This window comes from Leopardus geoffroyi, chromosome C2 (assembly GCF_018350155.1).
Source record: "Leopardus geoffroyi isolate Oge1 chromosome C2, O.geoffroyi_Oge1_pat1.0, whole genome shotgun sequence".
Classification (NCBI taxonomy): Eukaryota; Metazoa; Chordata; class Mammalia; order Carnivora; family Felidae; genus Leopardus; species Leopardus geoffroyi.
This window is the reverse complement of record NC_059333.1, coordinates 110,909,461-110,921,270: the sequence shown is the minus strand read 5'-3', so window position 1 is coordinate 110,921,270 and position 11,810 is coordinate 110,909,461. Positions and strand designations below refer to the sequence as shown.

Genomic DNA, 11,810 nt, shown 5'->3' with positions numbered 1-11,810 from the left:
AAGCATGTGAACTTAAGCAAATATTTATATATGTATGGGTTTTAGTTTTAAAATGTGTACATATAGAGTTAGACTGGGGGTTCCTGGGTGGCTCAGTTGGTTGAGTGTCCAACTCTTGATTTTGGCTCAAGTCATGATCCCAGGGTGGGTCATGGGATTGAGTCCCATGTTTGTCTCTATGCTAAGCGTGGAGCCTGCTTGAGGTTCTCTCTTTCTCTCCCTCTCCCTCTCTTGCCCACTGTGCTCACTCTCTCTCCAAAATTAAAATTTTAAAAATTAACTAAAAATAAATAAAATGAAAAGTTAGACTAGAATCAGTATGTCCCATATGCCCTGGAAGATAGTGAATTAAAAAAAAAAAAAGGAGCTGAAATGAGGTCAATGAATATGCTAGATGACAAAAATTGTTATTTGCTTCCCAATATCTATTTTTCCCAACTTCCTCACCAGTGGAATCCTGATTTGGTTCAGAATGACAATGTTCCTGCCTTAAAAAGTCTCACTTTCATAGACTTCAGGCTTCCTAAGAACATATAACCTAGTTCTGACCATGATCTTTAAGCAAAAACCTATTGGGTGATTCCCCTAGGAAAGTAATTGTAACACAGCGCCTATAAAGGTTTCTGAGAACTTCAGGTGGAAAATCACCCGATAACACTAGCTGAGCAGAAAGGCTGAAGGAGTTCAGATCATGATGATATAATGAAGCCACTGAACCAGCCCTGAGCTGCCTACCCCTGGACTTCTTTTTATTAAAAAGTGAAGTGAAGTGAAGTGAAGTGAAGTGATGTGAAGTGAAATAAAATAAAATAAAATAAAATAAAATAAAATAAAATAAAACAAAGTAAAGTAAAATAAAATAAAATAAAATAAAATAAAATAAAATAAAATAAAAACCTCTCTTTAGTTAAACCGGTATAATTGGGTCTCTGTTAGATGCAGCTGTCTCAATTCTTGACTCAAAATCTCTCTCAGTCACTCAGATGTTCACTAGCTAATAAAAACCCTGAAAATCCCTGTGATAAAGAAATCTATTTAACTTTCTTTAACAGGGAATTTCTCAAACTTATTCATCAACAGATACCTGATAATTTGCCTATAAACTATCATCCTAATGTCCACCTTTTAGTAAACATTTAACCAGAGGTCTTAAAAGGCATAGGAATTTAACATTCTGTAATTACATAATTAAAAATCTAAAAGCCTATGTATTTCCATAGCCACAATTGCCCGGAATCCCATCCTTCTTAGGAAGGGTTTTTTACCAGTGACAATTACTGACATAGCCATTACTCAAAGAGCATTCTCAGTCTCCATAGGTGTTGGGTGTGCCTGTGACCTTTACAGGGCTTAGGCAAAGAAGCCCTGAAAATTATCTTTCCTCCTTATTCTGATTCATCCAGGGATGACTGTTGAAACTTAAGGCAGATAATGTTCTATCTAATTCCTAAAGAAATGTAAGCAGGAGAAAATTACATAACCTTTCTCTGGATTTAGATTTACGTTGCCCAGCTTCTAGTACTATAAGCACTTGATCAGCATTCGCTGACTGGTATTTGACTTCCCTTTATTTTTTCTCTATGTTTCAACCACTGGAGAAAAAGTTCCTTAACTTAGCCATGGTTATGTCAAACTAATAGACAAAAGTACTGAATGTGTGAAAATGCTTTGTTCATACTAATGTTTGTCAAGTAAGTTTCTGCATCTAATAATTAATTTCATCATCACCATACATAACATAGTCCCTATTTTCAGAGCTCTATGTTAAGCACAGATGAGCCTCGAGGAAGGTAAATGCTTTGACTCTTATCCTATATTCTAAATGAAGAGGAAGTACACAGAGAAAAATAATTGGGGAAAATGGTACTTTATCAATTTGTGTTTAGAACTAAAGGGTAAATTTCCAGGTTTTATAACTTCACGTTTGCTTCATTAGTTTTTAAACGAGCAAATTACATTTAAGCCATTGGTCTTTCAGTACATTTACATTCTAACATGGCATCAGTCTGGAGATAGTGCAATTATCGGGGGCCGGGAGGGTGGGGGTCTGAGCATAGCATGATGCTTCTTACCCACTTTTTTTTTTTTTTTTTTGGCCAGACAAGATTGCAATAAAAGACAAAGTAAAACCTAAAAGGGTCAAAACCAAACTGCAAATGCTAGTCATTCACTATAATCATTCTAATTTCTACAGCAATGGAATATGGGACCAATCACTGTGGCAACAAGAGGGAACTGCACAAATACCTCGTCAGGGATGCAATAGGGTGCCCTTGGTACATGCAGCAGCATCCTTGATGTGGAGCTTCAGTGATCGATACTAGAGACCTGGAGCAGCAGCAGCATCTTTAACACACATGGTAGGCCAAGCTGTTCCTTTGGAGTTCGCCAAAAGAAGAGCTATCACAACCATTAGTAGGGGAAATAAAGGATGCGTGGATCATTCAAGCTAATCCACTGAGTACATGTGAGGAACCTGGAGGGAGCAAGAGTTCTTAGAAGAATATGGATTTGCAAACTTAGTTTTACTCTAAGGCTGCCATAGTGCAGGAAAAAAAAAGTGAAAATACCAGAAAAAGGAAGCAGCAGCATATCCAAAACTAATTGTTAAACAGATTGTGGTGGCCTAGGATCTTGTAGAATAAGATTCTAGGAGGGTGTGATGACATAAGTAGTCTAAAGGAGTTGGTTAGACAACAGAAAAATAATTTTAAGTAGAGAGGGATAAAAAGAAGAGCAATCCTATGTATAATAAAGTGGGGGATAGGGGATAGAAAAAACATACCAAAAGCATGAACCTATTAAGGGTTTCCCATAACTGGAAAAGCTATGATTAAGGGAGCAAAGGCACACATATGTCTATAAAGCACTTTCTTTGAAACAGCCCTACACCAAACACAACAAGGTACAAATAAATGACAGGTACTTTCAGCTCTAGTTTTGTGGGTGATGACTGCGGCTGGCTATAGGCCCTGGGGAGCATACAGACAAGAACGCATGGTAAAGTAGGGCAGATTACAAAGAAGGAGTAAAAATAGAAAATAAAATCTTATCACAGTAAGGTCAGGAAACGTGAACTTCAAAAGATAGGAAAGATAAAGTGTTCTGGAAATATATAGACCTTACGTATGAATAGTTGGGACCTTTTTTTGTTGTTATTAAATATAAACATTCTTTTAGCCCCTTTTAATCCCTATCTGATCAAAAGCATTATTGAGCTACTTTAAGGCCTAAAAATAGATACATTTTTAGAATAAAGAGATTTCTGACAATTGGAGAAAAGTTATATTAGTAAATTTCTAAAATGTAAGTAACATATTAAATCTGAAAAATATAGACAGGCAAAATTTCATATGACATAAAAATTATGAAGGGCAAAAATAGGAAATCACAAAAAATCATTAATGTCCTCAAAGAAGACAGAATACTGGGTAAAAACTGAAAAGATTTATTTTGAAAATCCTCTCAGTCTAACTGAATCTTCTATAAACATGTCTTGGCTTTTTTAAAATATAAACTTAATCATTTATTTTAACTTCAGTAAATATACTTTGTAGTCCCTTTAATACTAGATTGGTTAAAACCAGACTGGTATGGTAAAATTGCTCCTGATTACAGGATGATGGAACTAAACAATAATTTCAAGTGTAATTATGGTATCATTCAAGGTTAAAGTACTTAATATATTTCAGATTTATGACCTCCTTTGAATGTACAATAAGCATTTACATACACATATCCATACTTCCTACTAGGAGAAGTAGAAATCTGAGCCAAACCAGAAACTGAACCACAGGAACCTAGAAGACACAGTTCTAACCCTCATAAGGCTCACTCTAACAATATATCCCCATTTACTTGTGATGCAGACAAATCCTTCTTCTGAAAACATATGTTCATCTCTAAAAACTTTTCATTTTCTCTACATACACTTCTGCTTCAAATGCTCTTTTTTAAAATTATGTTTTATTTTAGAAAGAGAGAGTGCACACTAGCGGGGCAGAGGGGCAGAGGGAGAGAGAGAAAGAGAGAGAAGAATCTTAAGCAGAGCTGAATCTGGTGCACGGCTCAATCCCATTACCCTGGGATCCTGACCTGAGCCAAATCAAGAGTTGGACATTCAATGGACTAAGCTACTGAGGTATCCCTCAAATGCTCTTTTAATAGGATTTTATTCATGGGCATGTTCCTGATGATGCTGAGGAAAAATCCACTCTGTTTCCCTCACTGCAAAAATTGAGTATTTATCATGATCCCATCATAAGAAATCTGTGGGAATTTTACAACATCAAAATAAAGCTCTTTGTAACTAAGAATCTTTATAAGCACTATGGAAGTCTTAAGTCCAGCATAGTTAATTACTGAGAAGTTTCTCCCATTGTCAGCTATTTTAGTCAACATAACATTAAATTCTTAAATTTTTTCAATTTAATAATCCATTAAAAGTTTTCTAGATATAATTCTTCTTTATTAAATGAACAAATGGATCTGGGTTATCATGTGCAAGATTATGTAAGTATCCTTTATGACATTTTCGATCACAAAACTCTTAACTTTTCAATAATAGAAGTGTTATTTACAATGAAAAATTAATTCACATTTATAAGAGTTTTCCAATGCTTTTGGGAAATGTCTTTAAAATAGTTTTTTTAATCATATTTTATGCCCCAATGTAAAAGGCAGTACTACCCTGAAAAAAAAAGAGAATAAGAAACATTTTTAAAATTTACTTTTAATAAACATATAAAATGCATCTGGGAATCAGAACAACAATAATACGAGCAAGAATGTCCAAATTCAGAGAAGGAAAAATGGTGGAAGGTAAACAGGGAAGGATGGATACTTAATGGCTACAGAGCTCAGACTAACCTGTGATACTCACCTTGGGCAGAATTTCCAAGGTGAGTATCACAAATCAGTATCTCTCAATTGAAACATCAGAATGTGTGAGGTTACTGAGGGAACTTCCATGAACTAATATGGCAACAAACATCAGGATCAGTAAGGCTGAACAAAGAATTCCACTGACATGCCATATTTTCAGGAGGCATTTAGTCAGTGAGCAGAGTGAAAGATAGTGACATAATTGGAGGCAGACCCACAGCTGTTCATTTACCTTAGACATAGAGAAAAAAAAAAACAGCCCAACCACATTATAAACTGCCCAGTCCTATAATGAATCTCCTATAAATAACTGGTTCAGGATGAGAACCTCACTCAAAGGTAACACATGGTCAAAAACTAATCAGCATTGGTTCTTATCAAATACAATATCACATGAAGGAGGAAATAGGAAGAGCAAATGGCAAAGGACACTCACCAAAATAATCTTGCCACAGAGCAGATGACAAAAAAATAGGTCTTAAAATTTAAATGAAATGGTTAGTTTTACAAAGCAACTACTCAAAAGATACAAACAATTACAGTACATGAAACTATGTAACAAAGGAATGAAACAGGAACCAAAATAGCTTAAGAAAGAAGCAGAGTAGGAAGTAAAACCATTACAGAAATGGAGGCTAATCTGACAGAATTACATAGGACAAAATATGGCAAGGAACATGGAACATCATACTGAGAATAGAAAGCAAAATGAAGTGGAAACAGAGTTAAGGAGGACTCCAGGAAAAAATGATCACTATGGAATCAAGCATATACATAAATGGTTTCCCTGAAAGCAAGAATCAAAATAATGAAATATAACAATTATTTAACAATATAAAACAAGAAAACTTTCCAGAAAATGAAAGGAATAATGGTAAATCCAGAGACAGAAAGAGTACAGCATGTACCAGGAAAAATTAGATATAGAATGACCAATTTTATTACAGAATAATAAAACCACTGGACTTCAAAGGTAATGAAAGAGCCCTCTAAATGTACAAAGACCAAGATATTTATTTTTTTTTTAATTTTTTTTTTCAACGTTTATTTATTTTTGGGACAGAGAGAGGCAGAGCATGAACAGGGGAGGGGCAGAGAGAGGGAGACACAGAATCAGAAACAGGCTCCAAGCCATCAGCCCAGAGCCCGACGCGGGGCTCGAACAACCGGACCGCGAGATCGTGACCTGGCTGAAGTCGGACGCTTAACCGACTGCGCCACCCAGGCGCCCCTAGACCAAGATATTTATAAATGCAGATTTGTGCAGTGGCAGTATCGTAGCCAATGAGGTTTATCCAAGGCATGATTATTGCTAATTGAAGATACTTATAAATGGTAAATAATCAGGCTAGTTTCCAAAAGTTCCACAGAACACTAGAAGATGGTAAAATAATGCCTCAAAGATAGTGTGACTCAATAATTTTACTACCTCCCAAATTCTCACGTAAGAATAAAAACAATGAACTTTAGATATATAAAAACTCAGGGTATATAGTGCCTATAAATTCTTCCCAAAGAAACCATTCAAGAGTAAATTTTAGCTACCCAAGAAATAAATGGAGATAATAGTGGCAAAAACAAACAAAAACAACTAGTGATGAATGTTAATACCTTTTAACTCTAGTACTAAGACTAAACGGTTATAGAGATTATAGATATAGACAAAATGTAAAAGTCACCAATCCTGACAGGATTCTTTCATTTCCTTGCTCTCTTTCTATATTAAGAAGTATGCAGAAAATCTTCGTGTGCACAGGTGCACATCAAAGATGAAGGAGCAGTGAGATAAACTGAGATAGAATTATAAGGAGGTCATATTCTGTTTAGATAACCAGGAAAGAAAAGAAGCCTGTAGGGCTCAAGTAGGAGGCTCTTACCAAAATCAAGCCTGTATATTTGTTGACGTGCCCCTTGTACTCCTTCTCAGAAACAGCCTGATGACTAGTGTATGAAGGTGAGGCACCCTCAATATAAAGGAATTTTCTAGAGTACAGCTTGCTTAGGCACCAAACACACTCTCCTATTGCGTTGTATCCAGGGCTTCAAAGAAGAGAAATTCCAATTTACCAGGGGTCCAAAATTGAGTAGACCACTAGTTTCATCAAATGCACTTAATGTAGTTAAATTCAACTGAATCTTTTATTACACCCATATGATTTTAAACATCAATTATTGGCCATCTCTAAAGAGATATTTATATAGAAGCCATGAGGATAAATACTTGCTGATTCTAGACTAACTGGAAAATTTTCTTGGTTTTAAAGATCAATTCACTCTCAGCACTTTTTTGTGAGGTAGGAGCTACTATTGAGCAAGCTTTACAGATGAGACATATGAAGTGCACCATACAGAAAAGAGCGGTATAAGTAATAGTCCCCGAAATAGAGAGCCTAGAGTCATAATCCACCTGTGCTATTTAATGCTGTTATGAAGAAATTTGTTTGTAGTGAGGTTTCAGTCGTTTTAATCATAAAATAATGACGATAAAAACAATAACAGTGTTGTTTTGAGGATCAACTCATACAATGTACATAAAAATGCTTTAATTACAAAGCATTTTACCAATTTATCATTATTACTATTACTATAAACATTCTCCATCTGGTCATCTCATTTATAATTAGCAACATTGCACACGCTTTTATGTCTTTAAAACACAACAGGGTTATCCTATTTTTCAGTAGAACTAAAAATCATTCATTTCTTTCCACAAAGTGTATATAAAATACTGGCCTCTGAATGTGCCATGGAAAAAGAGTTTAGCTTAGCCTCTCAAGGGACCTTTATCTCAAAAATGTTAAGGACAACTGATAGTGGGATGAATTGCCTAACCAGTTGTTGAAGGTAGTTTTTAAATCATGGGAGCTATGGATTTTAAAAGCATGCACTAGCAAATTCAGATTTATGTTATCTCTGTTATCTATTGGTCCCTTGAACTTTCTTTTTCCTAAAATAACTGCATGGATCTAAGAAGAATCCCAAGAATAGATGATTCAGACCAATTAATAAGAAACTCTCTCTCATGGTTACAATTTGAGTACAAAACATTCTGGCAGTCCAGACAGAGCTTTTCAAATATTCTACATGTTCACAGTTTATAAGAGATTTACAAGTTTTCTCCTTTGTTTTTATAGTGATTAATTTTTTCTCTTGTCTCTCAGAACACTCTTCTTTACAACAAAGTCATATTCCAGATAAATTCTGAATATGTCACCTTTCAGTACTTTTTTCCCACTTCTCTTTATTCTTTCTTAAGCTGGCATTAAGCAGGAAAGCATGCATTTCCAACGGGAAGCAACTTCAGCACATGAGGTTTCCAAAAGTATTACTAATGCAGAGTGGATTTAATAACTGGGAGAGATAATTGCAGCATTGCCTGTGAGGCCTACAAATATTTAACAATAACAAGCATTAGAGGGGTGAGACTCAAACTCCTTTGTTCTGAGAAACTAAGCCTGTATCTCTAATTTGATACCAGCTTCAGTTCATTATAGTCCATCTCTGCAATTTCATGATTTAGATTATACAGCTTTGATCTATACTTTCCTTCTCCTCCTACTCTGGTATATCTTTATGGGCCTAAAATCCCCAGGCAAAAACCCTTGAAATGGCTGACTGCCAGGACTCGTTTCCAAACCCTTGAATTCTTTTCCCAGTCTCATGCTTTGAATTTGGAAGTGAAATACATTTGTTTTAGCTTGTTCATTTGTTTTCTTTGGCCTGATGCAACTTAAGTGCCATTAAGTGTTTCTGTGATGTCTGAACTTGAGGGAAGAAGAAAAGTACAAGATATGTTACAAGTGAAAAAGGAACTGTAATGTCACAGAATTCCAGAAAAGCCATCACACACATCATGTTCAATATTTTCCTCTCTACCTTTTACCATTTACCTTTAAATCCTTTTAAGACTTACTCAATTCCATCTTCATTAATTGCATTTAGCAATTTATAATTAAAAGAAAATTTTCATATTAAAATATCTATCAAAGCAAAACTGTTTTCTTTTTTTAACATTAGGGAAAATTTCAAGGCTTTTTTTTCACAATAGATAGTCAATGTCTGAGTTACAATTATAAAACATCCTGAATCTATTCAGGTGAGTCTTATCTAAAAATCCAAATATAAATTTTCAGAAGAATGATTGAATTAATGCTTCCAATTCTCTACCTCTCCATTCACATTACTTGCCATATGACTTTGAATGTCATTCCTCAAAACATAATGTAATATATTTCCCTACTCCTTGATTTTTAATTCAACTATGTAATTTTGTTTTTCTCAGTAGGATGTTTGTAGTGTGGGTACATTCAGGGCTTGGAAAAAAAAAAAAAAGAGCACATAATTGTCTGCCATTGTTCTTGTGCCACTACCAGCTAAGAACACGGCCAGGCTAGTCTGCTGGTGGTTGAAAGACACATCAAGTAGAACCATATCACCCCAGTCATTCCAGCCAAGGCCAGCCTAACATCAGCCAACACCAGTTCATTCCCAATGGGTGAGCGAGCCAGCCATAATCAGGAGAACTACTTCATCACTCCAGCTGACTGCAGAACAAGCAAGCCCAGCCACCAGCACTTGAGCACAGGAGTGTAGGATAAATAAATGCTTATTGTTCTATGTCTTTAAGGTATTGCAGTTGTTTCTTATGCAATATTTTCATAACAATACATAACTGATACACATGGGTCTAGACATAATATATGCACATGCATAAACATATGTATACATTATAGTATAAATAGAAACGTGTTGGAGGGTAAAAATGTTTCTGAATAGCTATGTGCAATATCTATATATATGTTAATAAATTTTATAGTAGATTTAGAAACTTTAAGATTACAGTCACATAAATAGACCATTTTTCCTAAAGGTACTTTACTTAAAACCCTTTTGCCTACAGGTTTTCCAAATATTGAAACTCCCTTTAATATTATAATATTATATTAATAATATAATAAGCCTTATTTTTACTTTTTGTATCTCTGGAAAATTTTAGTATTTTAATCATTTAGTTCTTAGTATATTTTTATCTTAATTTTGTATACCTGATAAATAAATATTATATTTGCAACACTTTGGAAAAGGTAGAAATGTTTTGTTTGTTTGCAGGCTTTATTTAATATTTTATTCATTTTTTAATGTGTTAACACCCAGTTAGTCAGGAAAAAAAAAAAAACTTTCTTCAGTTAAGAAAAAAGAAGGTTAGCAATCAATTCTTGTCAATAATACTAATTTTTACAAGTAAGTTTAGTCAATTATAGGGATATGCAATCTTGATACAGTCCAATTATGGTTGTCCTATTTCTTAGCCCAGTGTTCCTCCATGGGAATAAATATATTGAAACATTTTAATACCATGTGATGTGCTGTGAACCTGAAATATTTTAGTCTTTCAAAAATGAAATATCTCAAATTAGCTAGTCTTTTAAGTCTTCAAATATAGATAAAATGGGTAAAAAATAAACAATGATATAAAACACTCCCATCCTCATAAAAATGTTATAAATTTGATAACATGTACTATAAATATCTTTAAATATGTCAAATAGACTGGAAGAGAACGGAAACATGTAACTCCTTATCTCATCCTACCACTATCCATGTGGTCAAGGGAACAACTTGGGAATTAGAAGTTATTATGGGTCTGGTACTATTTATTTTCAATTAATGCCAGGAAATACTAAAATATGATGCAAAACAGAAGGAGAATAAAGTGGATCTTTAACTTAAAACTAAGGTGATTAATTCACACACATGCACACAAACACACCTCCCACAGAATCAAAGTACATGTACCCCTCGAGAGAACACAAATTTCCAATGTATACTGGATAAGAAAATATATAAATTCATTTTTGTTTGTCAAAGTGTATTTTATTTTAGAAACTGAGAAGAAAGCCTACCAATTCCCATATTCAGAACCCTCCAATCTTTTTTTTTTTCTTTCTGCCACTGTTTGCAGGGCTAGATTGTTTCCACAATGGAAAACTCTTCATAAACTATAAAATGCCATACAAGTATAACCTTTTTCAACTAGCTTTGCATTTATAGATTATGCAATTTAACCCAAGGTATGTTGAGTTTTGCTTATTGTAAAGGATGGTACTATATTGAAAGCAACAGAAAAATTATCAACAATATTGGAAAAGCAATTCCAGTTAGATCCATTCTACATGGCAGTATGGTCTGAAACACTCTCATCAACTGATTTCATATACTCATGAAAAATATACCAAATGGCAAAAATGTCCAAGATTACAGAAAATAAAGCTTAGAGAAGAGGGTATTGAGGGGGAGCGGTGGGGAATACCACTAGTCACAGCATCAATGAAATTGGATGGAAAAACACAGTTGAGCCACAAGCCGGGAGGCTACCCGAGACCACGCCAATAAAGAGTGCTAAAGTTCCACTGCAGTAAATCAGACACTGGTGCCAATTTACCGGGCTTTCCATGTAGAATTCCTTACATAACTACCAGAATGTAATTTGGTTATACTTCCACTGAAGTAGACAGTGCCCTCAAGTGGATACAGGTTTCAAAACACTCCTCACTGATCACCCTATCTTGCTTGAGTGGTTCTGGGATTCCTGCAACAAGTTTGCTGGCCACATATTGCAACTGTTGGCAAGCCCACCCTCAACTCTGAGACCAGCAGCTGAACACCAGCCAACACTGAGTAGTCATTGTCAGCAGAAGGTTCCAGCTAAAATCACACGTGCACAGTTTTAAACATTCAATGTGCCTTCTAGAAAGGCAACTTGTTCAGGAACTTTCAAAAGAAAGTAGGGAGATATTTAAGGATACAAACTTATAACCAGTAGATGAATAAGTCCTGGAGCTCTGGAGATCTATGCACAGTATGGTGATTGTAATTAACAATACTGTATTATGAAGTTGCTAAGAGACTAGATCTTAACTATTCTC

The 11,810-nt window shown here is 34.8% G+C and overlaps 1 pseudogene; it reads left to right on the top strand.

Annotated features, from left to right (window-relative positions):
* Positions 1-6,139: 6,139 nt before the first annotated feature.
* LOC123576349 lies at positions 6,140-6,257 on the top strand (annotated as a pseudogene).
* Positions 6,258-11,810: the final 5,553 nt, after the last annotated feature.